Source organism: Puma concolor, chromosome B2 (genome assembly GCF_028749965.1).
Source record: "Puma concolor isolate L17-30 chromosome B2, mPumCon1.1.hap2, whole genome shotgun sequence".
Lineage (NCBI taxonomy): Eukaryota > Metazoa > Chordata > Mammalia > Carnivora > Felidae > Puma > Puma concolor.
This window is the reverse complement of record NC_141671.1, coordinates 15,066,559-15,081,310: the sequence shown is the minus strand read 5'-3', so window position 1 is coordinate 15,081,310 and position 14,752 is coordinate 15,066,559. Positions and strand designations below refer to the sequence as shown.

Genomic DNA, 14,752 nt, shown 5'->3' with positions numbered 1-14,752 from the left:
CAGTTGTGTGAAGCAGGATGGTGATGTCTCCTCTGCCCAGCAGAAAATCCTCATGATTGGTCATTAATACCTGCCCTGCATGTGGGAAAAGGTAGTTGTGGGTGGAGTTGTCCCCCGTTCCCCGCCACCATCCCAAAGATACATTGAATTCCTAATCCCCAGTACCTGTGCATGTGACCTTATTTGGAAAGAGAGCCTTTGTAGATGTAATCGAGTTAGGATGCGGTCATATTGGATTGGAGTGGGCCCTAAATCCAATGAAGGGTCCACGAGAAAAAGGAAATTTGGATCCAGACACAGAGGAGAAGGCCGGAGGGTGGAGGCTGAGGTTGGGGTGATGAGTCTATGAGCCCAGGGATGACCAGGATTGCTGGAAACCACCAGAGCTAGAAGAGGCAAGGAAGGGTTCTCTGGAGCCTTCGGAGGGAGTGTGGTCCTGCAACCCTTTGGTTTCAGACTATCAGCCTCCAGAGCCGTGAGAGAATCAATTTCTATCGTTTTTAAGCAACCCAGTTCGTGGTGCTTTGTGACAGCAGCCCTTAGAAATTAACACAAGAGTCTAAACATTGGGGCGCCAGGGTGGCTCAGTTGGTTAAGCGGCTGACTTCAGCTCAGGTCATGATCTCACAGTTGGTGGGTTTGAGCCCTGTGTGCTCTGTGCTGACAGCTTGGAGCCTGCTTCAGATTCTGTGTCTTCCCCTCTCTCTTCCCCTTGCCTGCTCGCACTCTGTGTCTCTCTCTCTCTCAAAAATAAATAAACCTTAAAAAATAAAAAGAGTCTAAACATTGGAAGTTCCATATGTAGGATCATAAAACGGTCATTTACTTAGGTTGTTCATTTGAAAACTCATTCCACCATTGTAATAAGGGAAGGAAGGTTTCCCGGAGAGATGGGGCCCTGACAGTGGAGGCGAGGATAGGGTGGGCACATTGTAATGTCAGTGACAGTGACATCTCCGTGTCCTCTGACATGGCACACGCCGATGGTTCTCAGACACTTAGATGTCTTGGCAGGTAAGTCCTCTTACAATTTGTTGAATTGTAATTGTGCAACTATATTTAACCCATCCCATTTCTTTTTTTTTTTTTTTAATTTTTTTTTTCAACGTTTATTTATTTTTGGGACAGAGAGAGACAGAGCATGAACGGGGGAGGGGCAGAGAGAGAGGGAGACACAGAATCGGAAACAGGCTCCAGGCTCTGAGCCATCAGCCCAGAGCCCGACGCGGGGCTCGAACTCACGGACTGTGAGATCGTGACCTGGCTGAAGTCGGACGCTTAACCGACTGCGCCACCCAGGCGCCCCTAACGCATCCCATTTCTTAATCCCTATAATGAAATAGAAAGAAAGCCAAGGAATGCATCTAGAAGCCAGATCGAGTGTAGCAAGAAGGAAAAATAATCTATAGGAATTAAGATCCAAACTGGGAAAACCAGTGCGGCTTGGGTGAGGTTGTTGACGTGTGGGGCAAGAGATCATCGGCTATATTCAGCTTCAGTGTTGACCCTTTTGGGCTCCTCCTTTTTAATTTTTTTTTAAACGCCAACAGTCCTGGGAGGGGCAACACGGAAAGCGATACAATAACGCCAGCCTACACACTCTTCTGGAAAGAAAATGGTCTTTGGAGTCAGATGTGATTTGGAATCCAGGCTCTGTCATTTACTAGCTCTGTGGTATTAGGCAAGTCAGGCAGCCTCTTGGTGCCTCGAATTGCTTATCTGCTAAGTGAGTGTAACGAATTAAATGAGTTGATATTTGTTCCAAAACCTGCTGTATAGTATGAGTGTTACCATACTCATAGCAGTGTTTGCTACTGCTTGAGAATTGGCTGTCCTTCCCATGGAGAATGGATGAAGGGGGAAGGCAGGCTGGGGAGAAGCAGAGGGGGACACTGGGGGAAGAGGGCCCTGTTGACCGCTCCCGCATATCTGAGTCTGCCATGGGACGGTGGTTTGAGAAGTTGCTTCCTTGTCCACTTGGCCTCGGGTTAACCCTGTTCCTAGGATTCTTCTTTCCTCCTCGTCTAGGGTCCCCCAGAGCTGCCGGCAGTGACAGCAGGACCCTGCCCATACGGGGCCAGCCGTGGGCAATGGGGCTGCTTCCTTGTCTGCCTTTGCCCTCTGAGGCAGGGCCCATGTCCGAGAAGCTGGAGATGGCGGGCCACTGGAGGCAGGTCCAACGGTCAGTGGCATCCTCTTCACGGGCTGGGAGCCACGGGGTGCAAAGAAAAAAAGTAGAAGTTGCTTCCATCAGACGGGACCAAGGGAGAAACCAATAATCTTACCTCCTTGGATGGTGATCTCCGGGACCCGATTAAATGTGTCGTCAGCTCTAATTCACCTAAACCGAAACAATCTCTGCCAAGTGGCTCATTATATTATTCATTCATTCATTCATTCATTCATTCATTCATTACAAATGCTAACAAGTTTTGAGTACAACTTCTTCTTCTCCCCCCGGCTCTATACTTCCGAAAGCATCAGTGTCAGCCTTAAAAACAATAAAAGTATCTTTAATGTCGAGTGTCCCCCACCCAAAATGGCTGGTATTCCAAACATAGACCCAATTCCTGGTGGGTCCTGAGTGGCTCACCATTGCCCTTGGCCACCACCATGTTTTCCCCTTGCGTGGCAATGGGACTCTCGCTCTGCCACCTAGTGGACTCGCTCCGCAACTGCATCCCCCATTGGGGCGGCTTACCTTTCAGAGGTCGACGGGGGCTCTTTGTGGCTGTTCTTGCTGCTGTTGAGCCCAGGAAAGCTGGAGAGGCCCCTCTTGCCCATAAAAGCTCCCTAAATAAGTTAACTTCTCGAAACACCTTTCCTCTCTTCCTAGAACGGGGGCATCACTGCAGTGCTATGTTCAGAGGCATCTTGTCTCCCTGCGATGAGCTAAAACCCACATTAGGGCCCAGGCACTCGACAAAGACGCTCTCCTTCGACCAAACCTTAGCTAGGCTTCTCGGAACCTCCTGCTGGTCCAGGCCGGGCCTTGGCTTCCCTCTCTATTCTTGCAGAATCCCGTTTGAGCAAGCATCCTATAAATTCAGCTTAGTGAAGTTCCCCACCCTAGCTGTCTGACCCCTCTTGAGAGAGCATGCTGGTATTAGCTGCTGTCTTCAGCAGCGTTTCTGTGGCATTGGCCTACCAAGAATCCGCCTCATTGCTGATGCCTTCTCTTAGAATTTTCCAACCGCTGCCCCCCGCTCCGCTCCTTTGCTGCAAATTCCCACTTGTCCTTGTTGGAGGTAGAGTTGAGCCCCGTGTCTCTCCCCTCCTGTAGTAGCCCCGGTTGAACAAGGGGCTGCCTTACCATCTTGAACAGGTGGCATGCGTAATTTTTTCTAGAACATACTCCCGCTGCCACCGCAGGAGGCCTGCCCTGCCCACATGGGGCATACAGGTTGGGGCAGACTTTCTCTCTCATCTTTCAGACTCTTGATCCCAGGAAGGACCTGACAGGTCAGATTCAAGGTCTCCCAATAATCTCCCCCAGGAGGCCTACTGAGGTTGGCTGTCCTATATCCTAGATTTAGATGGGCGTTTGTTATTCCAAACCGTCTTTCTCACAGCAAATGAGTCTGAATTTTTTGTTTAAAAAAAGGTCTCGGGGCGCCTGGGTGGCTCATTCGGTTGAGGAACCAACTCTTGATTTTGGCTCAGGTCATGATCTCGCGGTTTGTGAGTTCGAGCCCCGCATTAGGCTCTGTGCTAATAGCATGGAGCCTGCTTGGGATTCTCTCTCTCCCTCTTTCTCTGTTCCTCCCCCACTTGTGCTCTCTCTCTCTCTCTCTCCTAAAATAAATGAATAAGCTTAAAAATATTTTTAAAAAGGTCCCCATATTTTCTGCTCAGGCATACCAGGGCTCCCGGTCATGCTAGGGGTACGGTTGACATTTTCCGGGGCTCCTACACCGCCTCTTTGGTGAGAGGATCTAAGGACGAGCACCCGGCCTTCTCCCTGAGACTCAGAACCACGTCTCCTTCATGAGCCTCCCCACGACTCAGCTCGGAACGACAGCTGACTGGCTGGGATGCGGCTGGAATGGTGGCTTGCTTGGTTTCCCAGGTCCTGGGGACTATGTACGGGGACAGGAGGAGAAGGAAGAGTAAGAGGTATGCCTTTGTTCTTGCTGCTGCCTCCCTGCCCAACCTCCTGCTGGCTGGGAACGTGATGTGCTAACCTGGGTATTTTTTTCCTTTATGACAATCCAATCCCATCGTCCCCGATTCCCAAATGGTTGGTACAGAGAGGGCCAGGCCAAGCCTCGAATGTGACGGCAGGAAGCAAAAGTAACCCCCCAGATTCAGGGCATTGAAGGGATCAGTTACGAGGCAGTGAGACAACAGAACCCCCCGGGGCAAGTCTTTGCTGCAAACAGGGGCTGGGCTCCGCGGGTGGCTTTGCGCCAGGCACTTCACATCCATTAGCTTCCCCCCACTTTATAGATTAGGTAACCCAACCTCAGAGAGGTTAAATCACGTCCCCGGGTCCCATAGCTCATGAGTGGAGCCAGGATTCAGACTTGGGTCTGCAGATCTCTTCGACTTCCATGCCCCGGCTCTCTCCACGAAACCCTACCCCTCCCACCGGGGAGAAAAATGCGTGTGCTCCTGGGAACAGGTACGTGGCTCTGACACTTTGCCTCCCGGGGCAGCCTGGCCGCCTCCCTCTGCCGCCCCTCTGTGCCACAGGTCTTATTACGGTTCGTGAGCTTGCCAATCAGATATTCGCAATAATCTCTGAGGTGACAGAAGTGGCACCGGTCCACGGACATCTGGAAGGGCTCAGGACGGCTGTGACCACTGGTCCGGGCTCCAAGCCCCGCCTGTATCCGCTGTAGACGGCAGCTGGCCTGAATCTGATACCTGAGCAGGGAAGGGCGTGAGCAAAATGGCAACCAGGCCCAGGAGGTTTCCCCGGAGATACGGCCGACCGTGAGTTATGTCCCTTCGGTAGGGCCGATCTGTGCAGCAGCCCTTGGGGAGTAGATAAGCCAGCCTGACAAGTGACCTTGACAGAATTACAGCAGTCGTATTTTCAGTTGGTTGAGCCAGTCGTGGCCAATTTCTCTAGAGCGTTAGTTGCAAACAGAAGTCCGCGACTCCACGTTGCACGCGCGCGTCCGCCTCTTCCCCTTCGCTGTTTAAAGTATTTACCCTGTGGCTTGTACAAGCGACATCTTTCTCTTCCCTGGTGAGCGTGAGCGTCTCCGGTCTTCCCTCCTCCCTCCGCTGGGCGGGCAGCGAAGCAACGCGGACAAGGATCTTGTTCCAAGCCCATTGAGCAGTGCTAGCGTGTAGTGACCTTCTGCACCAGTAATTCCGTCTTTCGGGGATTGAAATTGATTTTCCTCCTCTCTGTGTGTGAGCACAACCCGAGGGTACAGCTCCGTTCCGAAAGCTGATCTCAGGTGTGTATTTAAAGGCGAACGGCAACACTCTTGCAAAGATAAACGAGAAAAGTTGTTTTAAGAATGCCCTCTCTAACCTCTACAAATGAATGAACGGGCTGTGGGCTTATGTTTCCAAAGAGCAGTTTGTAATTTCTCCATGCCAGTGTGTGCGTGTGCGTGTGTGCATGCGTGTGTGTGTGTGTGTATGTAGGGATGGGTAGGGTGGATGATGTTAGGAGAGAAGGTGTATAAAACTCCAAATTCCTGCCCACATGGCCGGACTGAGAGCCAGGCAAGCAAGGTGCTTGCTTCTGGTGCAAGATTTAAGGAGGTGTCCAAAAAATCAGCACTCAAGCTACACTGTTTTAATGTAATATATTTTTATTTGTTTTTTTTTAATTTTTCAAATGTTTATTTATTTTTGAGAGAGAGAGAGAGAGAGAAAGAAAGAATATGAGTGGGGGAGGGGCAGAGAGAGAGGGAGACCTAGAATCTGAAGCAGGCTCCAGGCTCTGAGCTGTCAGCACAGAGCCCGACGCGGGTCTCCAACTCATGAACCTCGAGATCATGACCTGAGCCAAAGTCGGATGCTCAACCGACTGAGCCACCCAGGCGCCCCCGTAACATATCTTTAATAATAAGAATTAATGCAAAATTATCCATAACGAACACCACATCAGCATTTAAGGTATGTAAACAATTGACGTCCCTGATCTTCCTTTTAGCCTCAGACTCCAGTATGACTCAGCACAGCACTTTTTCATGAACTTTTGCTCTGTCCTTCATCATTGGTTTTTTTCACCTTAATTTTGATTTTTAAAATCTTGCACCAAGGTATTATTTATCTTGCTGACTGAGTTTTGTGGCATCTCTGGAAGTTTCCCACGCTGGTTGAATTACCTCTTCGAGGTCCCTGCCCCCTTCAGGAAGGCGTGGCCCGAATCAGAGGCAGGGCTGTTTCCGAGACTGGCCGAAGATCCTAGCTGGCATTTATTTTCAGTTCCCAAACCGGAAACGAGTTGTTGAACTATTCCTCTAGCTGGAAACTATTGGAGCCCAGAATGGCACTCAGGTTTTGTCATTTGCCTGGTCATGGCTAAAGTCATCTTGAGGAGTAAATCGGAATTGGTTCTCTTGGGGGTAGTGTTAATTCTGGATACCCCGTGCATGGTCCAGGAACTCTCCAGGCCATGGGAAGATACAGTGAGGGTCTTGGCAGGGGCTCAGCTTGAAGTTTGATGTCCAGTCCTTGCCGCTGACGTTTGCAGAGGAACCCCAACCTCTTCTCCCAAGCCGCCTAGCTCACGGCCTTGTGCCCAGAGTTCCTCCCCCGCACACGTCATTGTCACCGGTGTGCCCACCAGCGAGAGGCTGTGTGGGTGTCATTTCAATAGCTGCCCTTTAAGGAGATGGCCTGATGACCTCCGGTGCTTCTGGAAAAGCTGTTTCATAATTGTAAAACCGACCTCTACTCCTCGGCGCTGCGACCCACGGGCGTGTTTCCTGGCAAATCCATCTAATCCAAAATTAAATGACGTTTCCTGGCAAGCGATGGGCAAGCGGTCGAAAATACCACAGGAGCTTCTGGCCTCCACAGGGTAGCTCTCCTCCACAATCAATAGCTCAGTTCATTCCTGGGTCTATTAACCGGGAAGGTGGAGGGGCGACATCGTGAGTGCGGAGTCCTGCCAGTTGGAATAAGAGGCCATCGGGAGGCTGACTCTGGTTTTTAGTTTTAACTTGCCCGGGGTATTCTGTCCCATCTCAATCAACCCTCCCCCTCTCCTAGGCCTTCTTTTTTTTTTTTTTTTTAATTTTTTTTTTCAACGTTTATTTATTTTTGGGACAGAGAGAGACAGAGCATGAACGGGGGAGGGGCAGAGAGAGAGGGAGACACAGAATCGGAAACAGGCTCCAGGCTCTGAGCCATCAGCCCAGAGCCCGACGCGGGGCTCGAACTTACGGACCGTGAGATCTTGACCTGGCTGAAGTCGGACGCTTAACCGACTGCGCCACCCAGGCGCCCCTCCTAGGCCTTCTTTGAGGAGTTGATATCATCACTAGTACCCAACCAAACATTCCCAATTTTCCCTCTTGAGCCATTTACATCCCATTCTGCTGCAGAATGATCTTTTTATTTCTTTTAAATGTTTATTTCTTTATTTTGAGAGAGAAGGCACAGGAGGGACAGAGAGAGAGGGAGAAAGACGGGATCTTTTTAAAATGCTGACGTGGGGGCGCCTGGGTGGCGCAGTCGGTTGAGCGCCCGACTTCAGCCAGGTCACGATCTCGCGGTCCGGGAGTTCGAGCCCTGCGTCGGGCTCTGGGCTGATGGCTCGGAGCCTGGAGCCTGTTTCCGATTCTGTGTCTCCCTCTCTCTCTGCCCCTCCCCCGTTCATGCTCTGTCTCTCTCTGTCCCAAAAATAAATAAACGTTGAAAAAATAAATAAATAAAATGCTGACGTGAGGGTCGCCTGGGTGGCTCAGTAGGTCAAGTGTCTGACTTCGGCTCAGGTCATGACCTCGCGGTCCGAGAGTTCGAGCCCCACATCAGGTTCTGGGTCGACAGCTCAGAGGCTGGAGCCTGCTTTGGATTCTATGTCTCCCTCTCTCTCTGCTCCTCCCCCACTCACCCTCTGTCCCTCCCCAAAATAAAGAAACAGCATTTTTTAATGCTGATGTGATTGTGTCGCTTTACTTTCTAGAACCCTCTGCAACTCCTTCTAGGCTAGAAGATGAGGATCAGGTTCCCTATTTTGGCTCTGCCCAAGTCACTGTGCTCACGGCTCACTCTTCACCCCGTCCATCCACTTTGCAGCTCTGTCTCAACCCCTGGGCCTTTGCACATACCCTGCCCTCCTGTCATACTCCAGTTTCTTGTCTTAGGGTAACTGCATGGCTGCCAGCCTTCTCAGAGCTGAGGAGCCGACAAGGTGGCAGTGGGGCCTCAGGGTTCAGCATGTGGATTTTTAAAAAAATGTTTATTTATTTTTGAGAGAGAAAGAGACAGAGAGCACAAGCAGGGAAGGGGCAGAGAGAGAGAGAGAGAGAGAGAGAGAAAGAGGGGAACAGAGGATCTGAAGCAGGCTCTGTGCTGAGGGCAGAGAGCCCGTTGCAGGGCTCAAACTCATGAACTGTCTGGAAGTCGGATGCTTAACCTACTGAGCCACCCAGGCGCCCCATAGCATGTGGACTTTTACCCATTGCCTTGATGTCAGTAGAGTGCCACTCCCCTGCCCTCCACCATACCTGGTGGTTTTGTTTGGAGCCTTTCATGTTCATTTCACCCCCCAAATAAGACCCCTGCACCCCTTGATAGGTGGGGATGGGAACCAGTCTCCTGCCTCCCTCCTGCCTTCAACCATACTCTAACTTCTGAATCTTTCTAGGGTTCTAGAGAGCAGATCACTGTTCACCCTTGATCTCCCTTTTTGGAGGCACTTAAGACAGAGCTTTCTCGAGTGTTTGCTGACATTGTTGGTTGGACTTCATTTTACTTGTCTGTAGAATCACAAAAATCATACATTATTTTCAATTCCGTTGAAGGAGTTGAAAGAGCTAAGCCCCCAGGTGACTTCTCAGCCGGGATTCTCTTACAATTAGTCAGGAAACTAATCGTGGAGATGTTGTGACATTTCTCTTTCTTTCCTGGTTGACTGCGGTCCGAGGGAAATCAGACACTGTTGGCTCAAGGAAAAACCAGCCAATTAATGTACATTTGTTTTTAGATTAAAGTAAAAGGGTCATTGATTGTACGTATCAGTCTCGTTTTTTAGTTTAGTTTTTTTTTTTTTTTATAATTTCTCATTTTAGTGGCCTTTTAAAAATAGATTAATTGCCTGGCATGGATAATGGAGACAGTGTGTCGGGTAAGAGAGTGTGTGAAAGGAAACCAGCAGGTGCTCATGCTGGGGAAGAGAGGTGTGAGTGACGTCACCCTCTGGCTAGGGGAGTTAGCCCGCATCATCCGGGTCCCCTCTGTGACCGGGTGGGTAGTCGCGTGAGGGAGAGATGTTATTGAATCAATTAAGTAGATCATAGCCCTTAAAAGAGACCAAGTTCTCGTTACGCTCTCCAAGGGTAATTTTTATTTAAGTACACTCCGGCCACAGAAGTCTGAAATGTGTTACGACTTAGTGTACGTTACCGTTGTCTGGGGACATCACCCTGAATTGCTACTTGGGTCGCTCTGTGTGGTCACCGCTGGCCACGGCCAGTTACTGGGCAGTGCTTTCTTGGCAGGCGCGGACAGGATCTTAGTGCCACGGTTATTTTGGAAGGGAAAACGAGCAGATGTGCCCCTGGCCTGACTCTCGGCCTGCCTTGGGGACTCGCGTGCCCATTCTATGGGGGCTCTGATACCCTAGGGCACGTAGTTTGCTTTGGGTTAATTGTTCTTACTGTAGGAAGAGCTCTGGGTGAAACCGCCGGGTCTTTCACCAGGGCCAGAAATGGAAAAATCTTTCAAACAGCAAATGAAGTTTAGTTTGGCATTCTGAGAGCTCATTAGCCTGAAAGCATACACTTGGCCTTGCCTGTGGGTTTGAGGAAGGGAATGGCGACGATTCAGTGTTGATACGCTCTGCCATCCGAGGCCAGCCTCCTGTCCCTGGGGACTCCTAGAGCCCCGGGTTGGCTGAAGTCCTGCCTCAGACTGGCGCTCCTACCCTGTCTCTTTGGTGTCAGGGGAAGGATGGGTCCACCCCAGACTCTCATTTACTCGGCAGGAGCATTTGGCTCTGTTGGGTATCGCACTTGGTCTTTTCAAATCTCACTGCTTCCCACGGCCATGCCAACTTCATCTGACGGCCCCCCTTACCCTGCCACGATCGGTCTCTGCCTCCTGTTCCCCCATACACGGTCTATACCACCGGCAAGTTCAAAATGATACTCCCGTGATTTCTTCTAATGTCTGAGCACCTTCTTGACCAGCCTGTGCCCGTGGAGGACTTTGTCTAATTTTTTTTTTTCGGTTACATGTTTCCCACATACGCCGTTTACCCAATTTCTTAAAAAAATTTTTTTAATGTTTATTTATTTTTTGAAAGAGAGAGAGAGAGAGAGAGACAGAGACAGAGACAGATGTGAGTGGGGGAGGGGGCAGAGAGAGAGGGAGACACAGAATCCGAGGCAGGCTCCAGGCTCTGAGCTGTCAGCACAGAGCCGGACGCGGGGCTCGATCTCGCGAACCGTGAGATCACGACCTGAGCCGAAGTCAGAGGCTTAACCGACTGAGCCACCCAGGCGCCCCAGTTTACCCAATTTCTGATGTGGCTAAATTGCATCCCCTGGGCAAAGAAATGTACGAATCTTTGGACAGTCACAGCTGGGTTTGAAAGCAAGTTGGCATCAGTGATGATGTAGGAGTTGTGCAGATTTATGTGACGAGCTTGTCTGATAAGCCACGCCATCAGGGCGGCAAACGTCCGTCCTTTCCGACCTGTAGCCAAAACTTATCCGTCTCTCATGGTGTTCTTCGAGTGAAGGTCACAGACTCAGATGAGGTGCCAAAGTAAAAACAACTGGTTTTGTCATGAGCTGACTATGTATGTGAGGGAGGGTGAGTGGGAGCAGAGAAGGGCAGAGAGAGAGAGAGAGAGAGAGAGACAGCCAGGTGCTGTGGACCGAGGAAACGAGGCTGACAACTTAAGTGGCAACATAGAGACTTCCAAAGAGACAGAACGGGCCATTCTAAGACTGGTTTCTGGGACTTCGTCCTGGCAGAGCTCACAGAGGGACTGAAAAAGTGGACTGGGGCTCGACACGCCTCGAGGGTCAAATACGTGGAGTCTGAACCCTGACTCTGCCAGTCACTTACATTGAGACTCGACCCCGTGCCCCAGTTTCTTGTGTGGTGGGCGCCGTGAAGACTAAAGAGCCAGCCCTCGTGATTGCTCCCTGCAACTTGTAGGAGTCTGTTTCAGAGGGTGGAGGGAGGTGGGATTGCAAGGTGACAAAGGCCAGGGCTGTGTCCAGGGCTGTGTCCAGGACTCTCCAACGTAACTGGAGGTCAGGCGGTAGAACCCGGCCGGGTGCAGAAGGAAAGGCATCATTTGCTCAGGGACCGGAAGGGATAGAGTGTGGGCCAGCAAAGAGGAGAGAAAATACCTTAGGAAGAAATCCAAATCAAAGCCGGGGCAGGCCAGCCTAAGGGCCTGCGTGGTCCCAGAAAGGGCCTGCGTGGTCCCAGCCTAAGGGTCTGTGTGGTCCCAGAAACCCCTGGAAAGCGCAGCACCAAGGGTGAACTGTAATGTAAACTGTGGACCTTGAGTGATATTGACGTGACGATCGATGTAGGTTCATTGATTTCAGCCGTTTTCCCACTCTGGTGGGGGACGTTGGTAATGGGGGAGGCTCTTCATGTGTGGAAGCAAGGGGGGGGGTAAGGGGAATCTCTGCACCACCCCTCAATTTTGCTGCAAACCTAGAACTGCTCTAAAGAAGAAAAGTCTTCCAACACTTTTTTTTTTTTTAATATGGCCCCAGGAAGCAAGTATTACATGTAGATAAATACTGTCTAGTCAATGACGAATGGACCATTTCACTTGGGTCTGGGCATTGAAACCTTTATTAATACAAAGTGGTTGTTTTTTTTCTTTTCTTCTCAGCAATCATTTTATGCTAGTGGCTCAAGTTGGCGAGAGATTATTTGACACTATAGTTCGGCCTCCTCTTCCTGATGTTGCAGGTACGTGTTTGATTTTAATCCTTCTAAATACAGTATTTTAGGGGCTCCTGGGTGGCTCAGGTGGTTGAGCCTCCGACTTCGGCTCAGGTCACGATCTCACAGTTCGTGAGTTCGAGCCCCACGTTGGACTCCGTGCTGACAGCTCGGAGCCCGGAGCCTGCTTCGGATTCTGTGTCTCCCTCTCTCTGCCCCTCCCCACCCCCCATGCTCTGTCTCTCTCTCTCTCTCTCAAAAATAAATAAACATTAAAAAAATTCTAAATACAGTATTTCACATTCAGTTGCACCAAATCGCATCATCTGTGATTCAAATCATGACTCCAGGCTGCCAAGGTCTTTTGGAGACTGAGATCTGTCCTCCAGTATGCTATAGGGTGTCCCAGCTTTCTGATAAATGCAGATTTGATATTCATGTTTGATATGCTTTTACTGACCGAAAGGGTAGAAAAGATAAGGCGAGGAACAGTTTCCGTAGAATTCCATCAGCGATTTCTTTCCAGCTTACTATCAGCCCGTTTCAGTCGGCCACGGGGTGATCATTCCAGCCAGGGTGCCTGATACAGAATCTATTTGCCCTGAAGGGCTAGTGGCCATGCTTCAGGAAAGGCCACCCTTCAGGAAAGGCCAACCCTTTCCTGTGATCCTGGCTCTACTGTCTCTCTTCGAAAGGAAACTGCCTTGCCTGACCTCCTACTTAGGAAAACTTCCTTCACATTTGTCACTATTCAGCTGTGCTGGCTTCTCCAATCGCCTTTGGCCTGAGGCAGAAAAAGCTCGACCCATCTGAACTAACAAAAATGAAAAGAATTTTGTAATTTGCAATAGATATATCTGGTAGTGAAAGGATATGATCGGGCTGAGTTGGGGCTGAGGCACCCCGGAGCTTGCCTCTGCCTAGGGAGAGAGAGAGAAAGAGAGAGAGAGAGAGAGAGAGAGAGACGAGGAGGTCTGAAGGCTTCCTTTGTATCTGGGATCGCTCTGAGAAGCGTATAAAAGTGTGGACTCTCTCCCCCAGGGAAATGTACAAACGAACACATATGTGACTTTTTGCTTACGGTTCTAAGACATTTATACATCTTCTAAGTCTTGGGGTAGTTAGTCCTAAAAAAGAGCTAATAAATCTGGTTGGTACTGAGATAGTATAGAGGATTCACAGAGAGAAATGGGGTTGGAGAGAGACAGGCACCCCTAGACCTGCCTCATCTGCTGAGCTCTACACGCTGGGTTCTGGTCTACATGACCTTTCCAATAAATCCCACTTTTTTTAAAAAATGTTTTTTAATGTTTATTTATTTTTGAGAGAGACAGAGACAGAATGCAAGTGGGTTAGGGGCAGAGAGAGAGGGAGACACAGAATCCGAAGCAGGCTCCAGGCTCTGAGCTGTCAGCACAGAGCCTGACACGGGGCTTGAACTCACGAGCTGTGAGATCATGACCTGAGCCAAAGTCGGACGCTCAACCGACTGAGCCATCCCACTTTTCCTGAGATAAATTGAATGAGTCTCTGTTTTTGCAGCTGAAGGTGCCGACTTAAATAATCAGGTCGTCATGAACCGGTAACACAAGCCACACACCCTAGAGTCACATCTGTATCTCCAAACATCACTTTCCAAGGGCATCATTTAAAAAAAAATTTTTTTTAATGTTTTTTTTTGAGAAAGAGAGACAGAGCGTGAGCAGGGGAGGGAGGCACAGAATCCAAAGCAGGCTCCAGGCTCTGAGCGGTCAGCCCAGAGCCCGACTCGGGGATCGAAGTTGCAAACCACGAGATCATGACCTGAGCTGAAGTCGGACGCTTAACTGACTGAGCCACCCGGGCACCCCTCCGAGGGCATCATTCTTGACCCTCCATTCTTCTTTCCCAGGGGCAAACCCATTTCTTCCCTCTCACTTATTTGCCTCTATCCTAATGATTTCTTTGCTTCCTTCCCAAACCATAGACCAGATATCCAGCCCCTTGCTAAACAGCTCTATAAATTTTTGCCTCCTAAATGTTGCAAATAAAACTTCAAAAAAGAGCTCATAGCTTTTCACAAAAAAGAAACAGAAAGCAACAACGGAAGCAAGGCATCCCCAATTGCTTTTCTCCAAATGTGCTTTGTCTTTTCTTTTTTTTTTTTTAATGTGTCAACAGTAGCCATTCTATGAAGCCTAAGAGGTGTCCCTGATGCGCTTCTCTCATCTGACGTCAATCCAGCCAATCACGACAGCTTGCTGCTTCTGTCCTCTGCAAAGTTCCCACACCCGTGCGTTTCTTTCACCCCCCCCCACGATCCTGTTCTGCCTTCCTCATCCATCACCTGGATGAGTTTTGTTGTAAAATAAAAGTCTAATCTGTCTCCCTGTCGCCAACCTTGACCACTCTGATCTGTCCTTCAGTGGTAGCCACGTGGTCTAAGCGACAAATCTAAGAAACCCCCGCGTGAAACTCCTTGGCGCTCGTATGGAATCTGCGAGACCAGGTGCGCACGTCCTACAGGGCGGCAGGGGGTGGGGGGTGGCCTCCACAGTGTCTCCTGCTTATTGTCCTTCTAGTACATCTCTTGTGCACCTCCCCCCCCCCCCCGGCACGTCACTTCATGCTCCAGCCAGCTGACCCGCCTACCCTTCCCGTGACTGTGCTGGGGAAGCCCTTCCACAGCTGAAGGTTTCTTACAGGCTCCTCTCCA

General features: G+C 50.0%; 1 long non-coding RNA gene across 1 annotated transcript; it reads left to right on the top strand.

The window, feature by feature from the left end:
- Positions 1–4,128: 4,128 nt before the first annotated feature.
- On the top strand, positions 4,129–14,345 carry LOC147580751 (uncharacterized). The gene is made up of 3 exons (XR_015250768.1): positions 4,129–5,414; positions 12,005–12,084; positions 14,218–14,345. It is a non-coding gene; the product is annotated as an uncharacterized LOC147580751 (long non-coding RNA).
- The last annotated feature ends 407 nt before the right edge of the window (positions 14,346–14,752 follow it).